Source organism: Pteropus vampyrus, unplaced genomic scaffold (genome assembly GCF_000151845.1).
Source record: "Pteropus vampyrus isolate Shadow unplaced genomic scaffold, Pvam_2.0 Scaffold737, whole genome shotgun sequence".
In the NCBI taxonomy this organism is placed as follows: domain Eukaryota; kingdom Metazoa; phylum Chordata; class Mammalia; order Chiroptera; family Pteropodidae; genus Pteropus; species Pteropus vampyrus.
Window position 1 is genome coordinate 248,877 of NW_011889518.1, and position 11,714 is coordinate 260,590.

The window sequence follows — 11,714 nt, forward strand, 5'->3', positions numbered from 1 at the left end:
AAAAAAAAAAAAAAAAGCAACACACTTTTCTCTCTCTTCACTTCACAAAACTTCCTGCCATACTCCTAATCCCCTTCTTCTTTCTCCTATGGCATTTATAACCTGCAGTATACCATATACATTACTTACTATCTTTATTGTTTAATCCCTATCTTCTCCCACCACAATTCAAATCTCCAAATCTCCATGGAGCAGAGATTTCTGTCTGTTTTGTTCACTGACGTATTCCCAAGTGTTTACAATAGCACCTGAGATAGTAGTGGTTCAAAAAGTATTTTGTTGCCTGACTGAAACAATACATAATAAATAAATGATCTTACCCAATACTCAAAAAAATTACAGTGTATATGAATTATTGTCTTTTTTTTTTTTCAGAAGAGACTGAGGCTCAGAAAGATTGAAGATCAAAGTTTGCAAAGGTAGTAAGTATGGAGCCGGTATTCTAAGCAGGTTTATTTACCTCCTAAGTCCTTGCTTTTATTTAAACTTGTTATCAGTTTTAAAAACTCAGAATAATTCTGTTTTACTCAATAGATTTCAGAGATAGCTCTCCCTGTGGATTGGTTAAGGAGTAGCAGGTAAAGGTAAAGAGGGCTGACATTTAGTCCAGTGTCTTTTCTGAAATTCAATTTTAACGTCTTAATTAATTCCCCAAATGATCCTTAGAATTACAAGTTTATCCCTATTTGCAGATGAGGGAGGGATTTGAAGTTCAAAGAACTTAAAAAGTTAAGTGACTTATATAATGCCACTATTAATGGCATATGGTTTTGAATTCAGGTGTTTGATTCTAGCACTCCATAATGGGTGACTGAAATGACCTTTTAAAACATTTCAGCCTCAAGAATCTGCAAAATCTAATTGTGGGACAAGATATCTGAATGCGAGGAGTAAAAATGTAATAATGCCTTCCTCTTGAGACTTCTTCTAAAGAGCCAGAGGGAAAAATGTGAGCCCTCGTTTGAAAGTGGGCATATGTTTAATCTAAACAAAAGAACAAAAGTTATGTTGGAGTGCATTACCTGAGGACCAAAATTTAACATTGCAGGCAAGACAGACTTGGAGTAACTAATTTTCATTAAAACTGTACTGCGAGTAAGTTTTCTGCAGGGAAGAAGAAACTATGAATTTTGGAGATTTTATTCCTTTCCACTATTTCTAAAAAGCGCATTAAAGGAGGTGGGAAAGAAAAGATCAAATCTCATTCAGAACTCAAGTAGTAAAGTGGATGGCTGTGAATTTACTTCACATTAGCACTGTCTGTCTTTCTCCCTCTCCCTCCCTCTCTCTCTCTCTCTCTCTCTCTCTCTCTCTCTCTCTCTCGGATTCTCAGCTGTAGGTGACATTGTGGTGACCACACTGCAAATCTTCACCTGCTCTGTCATCTCTGAATTTAGGTTGCACTTTTTGGTATCAGCCCCAGTGATCTTCTTTCTTTCTCTTTCTTGCTTTTGCACCTCTTTGCTCACTCACTTCCTGACAAAATAAAACTAATTTTCATTCTGAAACTGTATTTAACCCTCTTCACTATTGCCAGTAATTCAAAACCAATAATTCCCCAGACTGTTTATATTCAAGGAACTTTATTAAATTTCCAGGTTATTATAATGATTTCTTCAAGAAAGCTAAAAGAAACTTTCTCACCATGTTTTTGCACATGGAACTGGCCCTTCAGAACATCTTCCGCCATCTTTGCCAACTCTTAATCTCTCCATAGATCTATGGCAATCACTACTCTCAGTGTATTTCCTGGCAGTGAACTTGATAACCAAAAACTTCCTTCATTGTGAAGACCCAGAAACCTTAAAAAATAGTCACTGCTGAATGAATAGATTTGTTTTGGACAGATTGGTTTAAAGGTTATATTTAAAAATCTCTTTAAATTATTGCCATAACAATTAAAGTATTTGTGACTGAGTAAAATTTTAGTTATATAAGAATATTTTCATAGTGTACATTTAAACAAACCACCTGTTGTGGACATTTAGGTGTGCTGTACACAGTAGGTATCTATTAGCAGGCTGCCTGAACCAGTGGGACTATTTCTTCACATTTTATGTTAATACTGGTTCTAGGTTAACTAGACATGTTTTGTGTTTTTAAGAATTTAACTGTATACACAGGACTGAACAACCAAAATTCCAAAGTATACAAAAATTCTAAAATTAATAGTAAATTCCATTTTGAAATATGGATAGAATTTCAATATTCAGAGTACAGAATCATTTAAAACAAAATAAGAAAATAATTAATTAGTATAACTATTAGTTGTATAATGCTCAGCAATTTTTAAATGGTTTTACCTAATTATTTTACTTGGTTTTTTTTTTACAATAACCTTGGGAAGTATATTTGACAGATTTTCCTAGTTTCCTCATTTTACAAGTGCAGTAATTAAGGCTAAATGACATAAATGACAAGCCTAAGGTTGCATGGCAAAGGTGTACACAAATATATATGTTCTTAACTCAAAATTCAATGCTCTTACTGCTACATAAAATGGGAATTTTAATGAACCAAAATAAAACTGGACATTAAATATATAATAATAATTTAAAAATGTTTTGTGATTAAAAAATATTACTGGTTTGTACAATTGAAAAACTAGCCTAAAATTATACAATTTGGAAAAAAAATTTATAAATGTTTTGTGATTAAAAAATATTACTGGTTTGTACAATTGAAAAACTAGCCTAAAATTATATAATTTGGAAAAAAAAATTTGTGAAGAAGTTACACTATCAGTTATTAAGATGCATTAAAGTGCTCCAACAATTAGAATAAAATAGTACAAACTGATTGGAAGTTCTGAAACTGGAAATAAGAGAAAAGCCCAAATGAGCAGAAGTATGAATAGGATAGACACGTATTTATTGTATGTCAAATAAACGAAATCCAAACCATGTGAAAAGTTTAGACAGCTTATAGCTGGCAAGACAACTCCATGGTGTCATCAAAAACTGAAACTTTCCACCCAGACATTCTCACTATGTGGCTTTTCTTATACGTATAGCTTCAAACCTCCAGAGTATATTTTAGTCCAAGAAATTTGCTGGAATATTAATCCATCATTTTCACATTGCAGGTCAGAAGGATAAAGAAAGGTAAAAGAGTGTAAAGGCAGTTTCTCTTCATTGAGTTCCCTTTAATCAGTCTTTCCAAATGACCACATAATCATCTTGCTTATATCTCAATGGCTAGAATATTGTCATATGATCATACCTTGCTGCATGGAGGGCTAAAGAGTATAGTTTCACTTATGTGACAATTTGCCTAGCAAAATATTAAAACTCATTATTTTCTATGGAAGAAGTTGAAAATAGATGTTGAGCTAGACAACTCTCAGCTATTGACAAATGAAAATTAGATAGCATATAATTAAACTTCATTTCTATTAAAAATGAAATGTTGGATTTGTATCCAAAATAATGCTGAGAAAATTGGTTAACTGTTTAGAAAAATATTAAGTTCTATATTTCTTTATAATATACACAAAATAAATATTATTATTCAATTTACTTTCAAATAATACAGGGATATTTTAAAGTTCTGTAATTATCACTTTATGATTTAAAATAAAATATCACTGCAGAAAATTTTAAAAATTTAAAAAGTACACAAGATTGCTATGTCAACTATGAGATCACAATAATTAATAGTCTACATTTTTCTTTATATATAAATATATGCATATATTTATTTAAATGGATGTACCATGAAAGCAATATATATATGTATATATATACACATGCATTTATATATTTAATAAGTGTGCATAGTATTTATGTGTGTATATCTGTATACACATGCACATACATCATACACACTCATATTTCATGGCTCAGGTTGCTGTGGCTGAAAACATTATAGACTTTATATAACACATAAAAAGGTAATGTATTGAAAAAGTAGCTCACCAAAGATTTGAAAAGAAAAACAAGACACTGTAGAGACAGAAGTCAGTTTTCTACAAACCGTTGAGTCCTAGTTACATTTCTCAGGAAAAACAGAAATAAGCTTCTATAGTTCCAAAGATGTAATCAGTTATATTATCCACAAATCCATCAGATGTAAACTAACTCCTCCTATATTAAGACTAGAAAGAAACTTAAATCTCAGGTTCTTCTATATAACAAGTCATGCAGTATAATGCATAGCAATTTCAACAACAAAAAAACAACACATACAAAACTTTCTTATCTCTCAACATAAACCAGTATAATCTTGGCAATTATAATAAGCTAATTAAAGTAATCTAATTAAAGCTGTTCAGCAGGAAGTCAGAACAATTTTGTCCATCTCTACAGTGGTCTGTTATTCTGGGCAATTCAATGAGAGATTTTATAATCACTATAGCAATGGCTCTCAAAAGGTGTTCCAGTGGAAGATCTAGAGTCCCAGGTGCAAAAAAATTAACTTTTAATTCTTGGAGTCCCGTATCAGAGTTTGCTTGAAAACATACTTTTACTATTAAAAAATGATAATAAGGTTTTCAAAAGCTTGGTAAAATAATTGACAATCTAGTTGTTCTTTAGTCTTACATAATCTTCATTCTCTTTGCTGAGTTTTTGGTATTAAGTGAGAACATATTAAACATTGAATACCTTGAAAATGCCTTAAATAAAACTATTCTAAATTGCTGAGTAAGTATGTAATGTTGTGTTTGAACAGTCAGACAAACTGTGTATAGCCCTTACACCATCATGTAAAGGTTGAATAGCTTAACAAGGGAAGAGCTGTGCTGCTAAAACACACCCTAGGAGAATTCTTGTGTAACACTATTTTGGAGAATCTCAAACCAAAACTGAACAAATGACTTCCTTTGTGCACAGTTCGAAGCCTAAAGCATAGCCTGTTTGATTTACAAAAGCACACTCAACGGCACCATACAGATGATAGATATAGTTAGATATCGATAATAGATAGATAAGTAGATGATAGATGATAAATAGATGATAGATGATAGATAGATAGATAGATAGATAGATAGATAGATAGATAGATAGATAGATAGATAGATAAGAGATAGATGATTGTTAGATAGATGATAGATGATAGATAGATAGATAGATGATAGATAGATAGATAGATAGATAGATAGATAGATAGATAGATAGATAGATGATATATACATATAGATGATAAATAGATGGATAGATAGATGATAGACAGACATAAATAGATGATAGATGATAGAAAGATGATAGATGATAGATGATAGAAAGATGATAGATTAGATAGATAGATAGATAGATAGATAGATAGATAGATAGATAGATAGATAGATAGATAGATAGATATGAAAGACAAATAGATAGATGTATTAAATTTGTATAGATATTTTTATAATTTTTCTTCTAAGATTAGATTTTTAGATAATATATCCCAGTCAGGCTATATTCTAGAATCAAAATGAGCATTATTTCATCTTCCCAATAAAATAAGGCAAGCAGGAGGAAAAAGAGGTTGAGATTATATAAAAGGGAAGATAATTTCTAAGATTTACTTTTCTAGAAACCAAAATTTCCTTAAGCGTTTTGTGTATATATAGTCAACAGGAATAATGGCTATTCTGCTCAGGGAAGATCGGTGAACTATAATATCAAAGAAGTGACACTGACAACTTTCTGTCACTGTTTTCTCTGTCTTCTATATATCTTTTTGGAACCAAAATACAGTCATCACCTCAAAACCTTTATGAATATCTATTAATTATTTCACATGATTACCCAAAGTGCCCAGTCACTATAATAAACTGAGCAGTCACCCTCATTTTAATTGGTGTGTTGTAGTGTTTCTTTATGCAATTCAGCTAAGTTCACCAAACATAATTGTACAAAGACCGCTAAATCAGACTTAAAATTATAAAAATTCCTAGAAAAAAAAAAACAGGAAAAAGTTCCTTGATATTGATAGATGGCAGTGATGTTTTTGGATAGCATCAAAAGCACAGTAATGAAAGCAGAAATAAATATGAGACTATATCAAACTAAAAAGCTTCTACACAGCAAAACAAACAATAGGAAAATGAAAAGGCAGCCTATGGAATGGCAGAAAATATTTGCAAACCATCTATCTGATAAGGGGTTAATATCCAAAATATATAAGGAACTCATACAACTCAATAACAAGAAATAAAATAAAAAGATCTGATTACAAAATGGGCAGAGGACCTGAATAGGCACTTTTTCCAAAGAAGACATACAAATGGCCAACAAATACATGAAAAGATGTGCAACATCCCTAATTATTGGGAAAATTTAAATCAAAACTATAAGGTTATATCACCTCACATCTATTAGAATGGCTATTTTTAAAATACAAGAATAACAAGTCCTAGAGAGGGCATGAAAAACAGAGAATGCTTGTGCACTATTAAGAAGAATGTAAATTGATGCAGCCACTGTGGAAAATAGTATGGAGGTTCTTCAAAAAATTAAAACGAACTACCATATGATTCACAATCCCACTTCTGGATATAGGAAATTAAATTGGCTCTCAAAGATATATCTGCACCCCATATTCATTGCAGCATTATTCACAATAGCCAAGATATAGAAAGGGTCCATATTTGGATGACTGGAAAAAGAAGATGTGAGATATATATATATTTTTTTCTATAATTCAGCCATAAAAAGAAAGAAATCATGAAAAAAGTTGAATTCATGAAAACAGATTTTAAAATGATGATTATCAGGGGCAGGAGGGCAAGGTGAGAAATAAGGAGATTTGGTGAAAGGATACAAACTTCTACTTATAAGGTAAGTTCTGGGAATCTAATATACAGCATGGTGCCTATACTTAACAATATGTATTATATACTTGAAAGTTGCTGAAAGTAAATCTTAAATGTTATAACCACAAAATGGTAATTATATGAGGGGATGGAGGTGTTAATTAACCACATTGTGGTAATCATTTTGTAGTATATACATGTCTCAGATCATCATGTTGTACTTCTTAAACTTACACAATGGTATATGTTAATTTATCTCAAAAAATCTGAGAAAAAATTAAGCTAAGTGTAAGTAAATCTACCAATACAACTTCACAGGTGAAGCTTAGTTTAAAATAAGGTAATCATATAAAATAATCAATCAAGGACCAATGTGTATGGTTTAAACAATAAGTGCTGTTGATAAAAAGATGAACAAGTTAGGAAGGTTAGATATCATTAACATTATTCTCTGACTATAAAAGAAATTCTAATTTTCAATATTTTTAACTTCTATGAATTATAATTCAGGCAGACAAAAATTGGCATTATTTTATGGATTATACTATGACCATATTGTTGATTTAGTTCTCTTCATCATATTTAAGCTGAATATATGATTTAAGTTTAAATATACAAAGAAGGAGGATTTACAACAGGCTAATCTAAAAATCTGAAATCTTTTAATCTGGAAAAGAGAACAATAATTTTTCCCAGGACAGTAAGAATATTTAACAGAAATACGTTTAAAGTATTTAATATTCTGATGAACTAAACATTCATGAGAGAATTCTACAGAGAGACCTACAAGGAACCACAGACTTACCTTATAAGGAATTTTAGATTTGAGAAGAACAGTAAAATGATATATAACAAAGATTTCAAGAAGCATTGGTTTTATATCTAAAAGATGGTTCTAAGCCAGACATTGTTAAATCTTCTCACAGATTTTCAAATTGCTCTCTGGTAATATATTATTTTGGTAAAATCTGAGAACTATTACAACTACTTTGACACTTTTTAAAGTAAATCAAAGATTTGGAAAGTCTGTTACCCATGTTATTTATAATTGCATATAAATTAGAGGAAAATAATGTAATTTCTGTATTTCTTCTTTATGTGTATATGAACCTGGAACTGAATAGCGCAAGCCCACACCTGATGTTCCTCTCTTTTTGTAAAAGCAATAAAGACAAATTTCTCTTTCATGAGTGTAGAATGTCCATGAAATGTTCTTGAGTTTGAGCTTTCACAGGAGTAAATGTTACTGGAGTCATTTTTATCAAACTCGATTTTATTAGCAATCCAGCAAATTTATGCTAGTATATTGTATCATTTAAAATGACAATGTGTGTATATACATATATTTCACATCAGTCCTGATGTTTTTTATCATCTCTGTACTGCTTAGTTTTGCAGTGTGAGAATGTGATAACATTTTGCAATTTAATCTTTATATAAATCGTTTCTTTGGTGCTCCGTGAACCAATGTATTTACAACTTTTGTTTAGCTATTATAAATATTTTATAAAATATAATAAGCCTCAGCTTGTTTTTCACTTTAGAGTAGTAGTTTTTACTGTTAGTTCAGCAAATGTCATTAACATTTGTATATCTTAGAACTAGAATCTATTCATTAAGCTCAATTGTTCGCATAAATAATGAACAAAGAAAATGAATCTAAACATAACTGTAGCTTTAACTAGTGAAGGCATAGTGCCATCTGGCGGGAGAAATAATTTAGAGGAGAAATACAAAGCACATTGTCTCCACTGATCACAGAAGGATGCTGAGAAAAGACAAAGGCAGGTAAGGAAAGTAGGATAGAGTGTCATTTCTTAACTCTCAAGAGGACAAGGTCCTAAGGAAAAAGTTAAAGATTCGCTAAAGGACTGCTACAAACTGTGCTGTCGTGAAGTAGACAGGAGCGATTGTTTGATCCTCTAATCTCTATGCCTTGTTTTATTCATTTATTTGCCTTTCATTCATTCCTTCATCCATTCAAAAGAGAAATCATTATGAATAAAGAAACTGAATAGCAAAATGAAAGACGAATTATGAATAATTTTGGCATGTTATTGCATTCATAAAGAGTATCATTATCTAATTAAATTGTGCTAGAATTTGTTAATTGAAATTTATTTACTTGTAACTCAGAAAAACTACCTGTGAGGCACTGTTCTAAGCCAGACGACACCACTGACATCCTGGTGAAAAGACATGGACTAAAAGCAAATATGTTAAGTGGTATATTAAGTGCTTCAGAAAAAAAATTAAGAAGTGTAGATCTCCTTAAGTTTTGCCAATGTGTAAACCAATAATTTAGTTACCCTATAGTTAGTGTACCTTATTATTTTTTATATTAATTTTATAAATATTTTAATTACAGTTGGCATACAATATTATATTAGTTTCAGGTGTACAACATAGTGATTAGAAATTTATATAACTTATGATGTGATCACTCCAATAAATCTAGTATCCATTCGACATTGTACATAGTTATTACAATATTATTGACTATACTTTACATCCCGTGATTATTTTGTAACTACTAATTTGTATTTCTTAATCCCTTCCTCTTTTTCACCCACCCTCCCATCTACTAAACCATCAAAATGTTCTCTGTACCTGAGTTTATTTTTGTTTTGTTTATTTATTTTGCTCTTTAGTTTCCTTATGTAATTAAAATCATATAGCATTTGTCTTTCTCTGCCTGACTTAATCCATTCAGCACAGTACCCTCTAGGTCTCTCCATGTTGTTGTGGATAACAAGATTTGATTATTTTTTATGGCTGAGTAATATTCTATTGTATGCATGTACCACCACTTCCTTATCTATTCATCCGTTCGTGAACATCCAGGTGTGCTCCATATCTTGGCTATTGCTGCAATGAACATATGGATGCACACGTCTCTTTGAAGTAGTGCTTTAGATTTCTTCAGATAACTGCCCAGAAGTGGAATTACTGAGTCTCTTTGTTTCTTGTAATAACTTTTATTATAAAGTTTATCTTATCTGGTATAGGTATTGCTACCCCAGCTTTTGTTTTTTGTTTCCATTTTTATGAAGTATTTTTTTTTCATTCCTTTATTTTCAGTCTGTGTGTATCTTTTAATCAAAAGTGAGTCTCTTTTAGGCAGCATATGTAAGTGTCTTATTTTGTATCCATTCAGGCACCTTATCTTTTGATTGGACCATTGAATTCATTTACATTTGAAGTAATTTTTGATATTTATGTAATTATTTCCATTTTATTATCCATATTTTAATCTTTTTCTTTTTCTTCTTAAAGAAGTTCCTGTCACATTTCTTGTAATACTTGTTTCCATTTTATTTAGTTCTTTTCCTGGAACTTTATCCTCTCTTTTCATTTGGAACATGTTTCTTTGTCTCCCCATTTTGGCTGCCTCCTTGTGTTTGTTTCTATGTGTTAGGTAAGGATGCTATGTTTCCCAGGGCTTATTAGAGAGGATCCCTGAGCTGGGGAGCCTGGTGTAGAGCTGGGACCTCTCATTCTTCCAGGGGGACCTTTGCAGCCGATATACCCCTCCCAGTTATTAAATGCCCTACACAAGTGTGGGACCAGACTTCGGCATCTCTGCCCTTCCTACCAGTCTTGAGGTGGCTTCTCTATGTCCTTAGTTATAAGACTTCTGTACAGCTAAATGATAGTTGTTCTGTAGTTTAGTTATAATTGCAATATGGTTGTGAGAGAGAATGAGCACAGTGTTTACCTATTCTGCCTTCTTGACCAGAAATCCTAGTGCATCTTTTATGATGTCTTATTTCTAAAGGTCTTTTAAAGACAGAAGCAGATTGGGGCCTGAATGACAGATATAATTACGAAAAATCAGTACAACCTACCTAAATTAGCTCTATAGAACAACAGTGGACTAACTGTAATATCTAATTAATAAGCCTTTAACATAATTTACTATACCTGTATTCTTTACCTTGTTGTTTTTTCTATGCTAAAATAGTTTAGATGTGTTTCTTGCTGCCTTATTCTGACATTCACAAAATTCCCAATAGGAAATGTACTAGTAAATCACTCAATCTTTAACTGTATCATTTTTATGTCTAATATCTACAGGAACAATTGCTTTTTGTATTTTCATCTTACAAATCTCCTAAATAATAATGTAATTGAATATTAAAAGAGAAATTATTAGGAATAAATAGCAAAACAAAAGACAAATTATGAATAGTTTTAGCATGTTATCATATTCATAAGTATCATTATCTAATTAAGTTATGCTAGAATTTGTTTATTAGAATGTATTTATTTGTAACAGTTCATTACTTGATAAAAATCAGAATAAAATAAATACACATTAGATATTTGGGGGTTTAATTTAATTGTGGGTTTGTTTGTTTCTTATGTGGTTAATGCATTTTATGATGCATCATGTAAAGAGCAAGACATTAAGAGCCAAACATCCCAAAGTTATCTTTGCATATACAAGTGACAGTAAAATTCCTAACTACATAAATGATTAGAAAAATGGGTTCTGGAGTTAGAAAAACTTGGGTTCTAACCCCATTTGTGGCCCATACAAACTGTGTGACACTAGGAATGTACTAAATCTGTCTATGCTTTAATTTCCCCATTTGCAAAGCAATAATATATAATGTATAGCAATATATAACAACAAATTTAAAAATCATAGGATAATGAAGCTTGAATGAGATATTACATAAAAAATTCTTAGAAAATTTTTAGATAGACTCTAAATAATAAAGTATAACTCTTTTTTTTTTTTTGGCTTAAACCGTGGTTGAAAAGGGTAAAGTATATTTTATAGCCATTTATGAATAATACAAAATGATGCTAATTAGTATTGATGTGTCTATAATAGTGTACCAGCAATTTCATATATATACCTACAACATATTCTCTATATTCCCTAATTATCAAGATAAAGCTAAAAATTATGTTTCTAAGGAAATGCAGTACAGAATTAGTTCTTCACCTAGAAAAATGTTCTAATTCA